Source organism: Schistocerca nitens, chromosome 7 (assembly GCF_023898315.1).
Source record: "Schistocerca nitens isolate TAMUIC-IGC-003100 chromosome 7, iqSchNite1.1, whole genome shotgun sequence".
Taxonomy (NCBI): domain Eukaryota; kingdom Metazoa; phylum Arthropoda; class Insecta; order Orthoptera; family Acrididae; genus Schistocerca; species Schistocerca nitens.
In genome coordinates, this window is record NC_064620.1 from 311,175,302 (window position 1) to 311,180,301 (window position 5,000).

Genomic DNA, 5,000 nt, shown 5'->3' on the forward strand with positions numbered 1-5,000 from the left:
AAAGCCTGCATCCACTGTCCACCACAAGAGCACCAACGCCAGTCCCTGCGCCGCACGACGTCGTCCACCGACAATCACGCCACCCGCCCCCGTACGTGCCTCACGTCACCTGCCCAAATTGCAACTCCAGCGGATGAACGGCGGACTTTTCTCGCAGTCGTAAGTTGCAATCCACCCCTATATCATCCGGTTCATGAAGCGTTTTATCCAAGATGCGAAATTCCCGCTGTCCCTACACATGCTCTAAGTCTGTGCGCGATTGCGTGCTCACAGTACGGATTCCGATGCTGAGCGATCAGCTAGGAAGCGCCCCAACCATGTCGGTCCCCATGGGCGTTGCACTCGCAGTCGCAAAGACTCTGGCAATGGCTAAAAGCGCTCCGCAATATATCACGCAGACGGGTAATGACGGTCCGAGCGCTCAGTGTGAGCAGAGCATTACTGAGCCCTGACCCACAAGCAGGTTGTAGCGTATCCCACCCGCAGACATGTGACGTTGTCACACGACCAGTTGTCACTAATCGACTCATTGCTGATAATCATATGCCATACACCGGGGAAAGCTGCCGCAAGGGGTAGCTACGTAGTGCAGTCGCACCTCTACTACTGTACAGAGATAGAACACCACGAGACTGCAACCAGATTAAACTGATACATGGCGCTGATAACTAATAGATGCAGAGCCATCGGAATATAGATGACATACGACATACAACTGTCCCTATACATGCTGACAGTCTGTGCACACAATGTGAACTACACGTCACCCAGACACCCTATCACACACTACTCTCTGGCTGTAACAGACACAGACACAATATCTAAGCACCACCATGGAACAACATCCAGTGCATCCTCTCCGCCACATTACACCATTCACACTATGATAACAAAACCAGGAGGTCCACCCCCAAAACAGAATATCTCACTCTTCCAACAACCATCATTACGCAGATAAGCCACAAACACCCACACATGTGCTACACAGGGGTGCAGCCAACACCACCACACTGGCGTGTCTCACAGCATATAAGCAATGGCAGGAATGAAAGACACAGGTCTGCCACTCCCTTGCCACACCCACGGAACCGGCGCACCACCTCCCCTGAGCCAAAGGTGCATCCTGACGTGACACATCTCGGGGTGCCTCAGGCGTCCACTTACCATCATCACTATGAACGAACCTCGTCCCCTCCCCCCCTCATACACCATCCCTTAACCTAACCCATGTTGCGCCTTAACCTAGCCTATGTTGCGCCTTAACCTAGCCTATGTTGCGCCTTAACCTAGCCTATGTTGCGCCTTAACCTAGCCTATGTTGCGCCTTAACCTAGCCTATGTTGCGCCTTAACCTAGCCTATGTTGTGCCTTAACCTAGCCTATGTTGCGCCTTAACCTAGCCTATGTTGCGCCTTAACCTAGCCTATGTTGCGCCTTAACCTAGCCTATGTTGCGCCTTAACCTAGCCTATGTTGCGCCTTAACCTAGCCTATGTTGCGCCTTAACCTAGCCTATGTTGCGCCTTAACCTAGCCTATGTTGCGCCTTAACCTAGCCTATGTTGCGCCTTAACCTAGCCTATGTTGCGCCTTAACCTAGCCTATGTTGCGCCTTAACCTAGCCTATGTTGCGCCTTAACCTAGCCTATGTTGCGCCTTAACCTAGCCTATGTTGCGCCTTAACCTAGCCTATGTTGCGCCTTAACCTAGCCTATGTTGCGCCTTAACCTAGCCTATGTTGCGCCTTAACCTAACCTATGTTGCGCCTTAACCTAACCTATGTTGCGCCTTAACCTAACCTATGTTGCGCCTTAACCTAACCTATGTTGCGCCTTAACCTAACCTATGTTGCGCCTTAACCTAACCTATGTTGCGCCTTAACCTAACCTATGTTGGGCCCTAACCTAACCTACGTTGGGCCCTAACCTAACCTACGTTGGGCCCTAACCTAACCTACGTTGGGCCCTAACCTAACCTACGTTGGGCCCTAACCTAACCTACGTTGGGCCCTAACCTAACCTACGTTGGGCCCTAACCTAACCTACGTTGGGCCCTAACCTAACCTACGTTGGGCCCTAACCTAACCTACGTTGGGCCCTAACCTAACCTGTAATTGTTATATGAATTGAAACATTCATGTAGCGTTGCCTAATCGCAACCCTCTCAACATAGGTCAGTGCTCGCACTCTCTGGTGTCCTGCGTATTGATTCATGTTACGGTGCGTACCCTCACAACATCTAGCGAGTGGTGCGTACGTTCCACATGGTCCCGCTATCCACTGTAATGTGTACTGCTGTAAGACTTATATCGCTCCCCTGTCGCCTCTAGTTCGTCAGGCGGGAGTTTGCGTGTTCAATGAGCTTCGCAGCTGTGCAATGGCATTCGCATACGTACGCGGGCCACCTTCCACGTGTTCTCTCGTGCATACGTCGCAGCATGTATGTGGGCTGATGTGGCGTGTCGTGACGCATATCATCCAGGCATGCAAGACCCACTGAATTTGCAAATGTAGATGGACGTCTACGTTTGCTGCCCAAGTTACGCAAATGAACTGGAAATCCGTTGTTGCGCGGTTGTATACGCTGGAGGTGAATCATTGATTGCGACAATCGGTACAGGTATTAACTGGTTGCTTCAGCGACACCCGTCATACCCACGAACGTGAGTGGGCATGTGGGTATGAAGCGATACGCGGCGGTGGCTGGGTGGGACCGTCCCCGGCCGGTGAGGGGGGAGCGCCCGGCGTGCTGGCCGCGCGCTGCGTGGGTGCACGCGCTACAGCCGGCTGGTGGGGGCGCCCAGTGGCAGGCGCGCCGGCCGACGGACGCGGCAGGCGGCGCAGCTGCGCGCCGGCGCACCCAACGCGCGGCGCCGTGCGGCCAAAGTGGGTCCTCGCGGGCCCGGTGCGAAGCGCGGTGGACATCTGCAGTGTGCTGGTCCGATTGAGGACTGTGTGCGTTGAGGATGCGCCGCCGCCCGGCACTCGGCGCCGCGACGCCGTCTGCTGCTCGGTCGCCCCCGCGGTTCTCGCAGGTGGTTTGTATCGCAGCTGTGCGGATGTGTTGGCGCGTGCGCTGTGCTGGGAGAGTTCGCTTTGGCACCCAAGTGGGGCTCTGCCCCTCTGTGGCGCTGGCGTTGGAGCTGCCCGGCCACTGTTTGTGGCCGCGTGTTGTCTCCCGCCGGCAACACCACGACAGCACGCTCCCGGGCCTCTGTCGGCAGCGGCAAGCTCAGTTGGGAGCACGGGTGGTCGCACTGAAAGCGTCTACTCGCCTATCTCCGGGCGATTGCGCCTCTCTCGAACCCGACCAAGTACTTAGGACGGCGCTGCGCGCCGCCGGGACCTGAGAGGGTTTCGAGGTGTATCGTGCAGGGGAGCCCAGCCTCCTCCTGTTTGCGGAATAATTGAGCGGACGCTTGCGTGTTCGCGCGGGCCTCCGGGACACACTCCCGGGCGGCCGGCTGCTCAGCTCTAGTTGACGCAGCTCCCTGGTTGATCCTGCCAGTAGTCATATGCTTGTCTCAAAGATTAAGCCATGCATGTCTCAGTACAAGCCGCATTAAGGTGAAACCGCGAATGGCTCATTAAATCAGTTATGGTTCCTTAGATCGTACCCACGTTACTTGGATAACTGTGGTAATTCTAGAGCTAATACATGCAAACAGAGTCCCGACCAGAGATGGAAGGGACGCTTTTATTAGATCAAAACCAATCGGTCGGCTCGTCCGGTCCGTTTGCCTTGGTGACTCTGAATAACTTTGGGCTGATCGCACGGTCCTCGTACCGGCGACGCATCTTTCAAATGTCTGCCTTATCAACTGTCGATGGTAGGTTCTGCGCCTACCATGGTTGTAACGGGTAACGGGGAATCAGGGTTCGATTCCGGAGAGGGAGCCTGAGAAACGGCTACCACATCCAAGGAAGGCAGCAGGCGCGCAAATTACCCACTCCCGGCACGGGGAGGTAGTGACGAAAAATAACGATACGGGACTCATCCGAGGCCCCGTAATCGGAATGAGTACACTTTAAATCCTTTAACGAGTATCTATTGGAGGGCAAGTCTGGTGCCAGCAGCCGCGGTAATTCCAGCTCCAATAGCGTATATTAAAGTTGTTGCGGTTAAAAAGCTCGTAGTTGGATTTGTGTCCCACGCTGTTGGTTCACCGCCCGTCGGTGTTTAACTGGCATGTATCGTGGGACGTCCTGCCGGTGGGGCGAGCCGAAGGCGTGCGACCGCCTCGTGCGTGCTCGTGCGTCCCGAGGCGGACCCCGTTGAAATCCTACCAGGGTGCTCTTTATTGAGTGTCTCGGTGGGCCGGCACGTTTACTTTGAACAAATTAGAGTGCTTAAAGCAGGCAAGCCCGCCTGAATACTGTGTGCATGGAATAATGGAATAGGACCTCGGTTCTATTTTGTTGGTTTTCGGAACCCGAGGTAATGATTAATAGGGACAGGCGGGGGCATTCGTATTGCGACGTTAGAGGTGAAATTCTTGGATCGTCGCAAGACGAACAGAAGCGAAAGCATTTGCCAAGTATGTTTTCATTAATCAAGAACGAAAGTTAGAGGTTCGAAGGCGATCAGATACCGCCCTAGTTCTAACCATAAACGATGCCAGCCAGCGATCCGCCGCAGTTCCTCCGATGACTCGGCGGGCAGCCTCCGGGAAACCAAAGCTTTTGGGTTCCGGGGGAAGTATGGTTGCAAAGCTGAAACTTAAAGGAATTGACGGAAGGGCACCACCAGGAGTGGAGCCTGCGGCTTAATTTGACTCAACACGGGAAACCTCACCAGGCCCGGACACCGGAAGGATTGACAGATTGATAGCTCTTTCTTGATTCGGTGGGTGGTGGTGCATGGCCGTTCTTAGTTGGTGGAGCGATTTGTCTGGTTAATTCCGATAACGAACGAGACTCTAGCCTGCTAACTAGTCGCGTGACATCCTTCGTGCTGTCAGCGATTACTTTTCTTCTTAGAGGGACAGGCGGCTTCTAGCCGC

The 5,000-nt window shown here is 54.5% G+C and overlaps 1 non-coding gene across 1 annotated transcript in view; it reads left to right on the plus strand.

The window, feature by feature from the left end:
- The first annotated feature begins 3,485 nt into the window (after positions 1–3,485).
- LOC126197149 (small subunit ribosomal RNA) overlaps positions 3,486–5,000 on the plus strand; it is a 1,909-nt gene continuing 394 nt past the window's right edge. Inside the window, exon 1 of the ribosomal RNA XR_007539544.1 lies at positions 3,486–5,000. This exon is cut by the window's right edge and continues 394 nt beyond it. This is a non-coding gene — a ribosomal RNA (small subunit ribosomal RNA).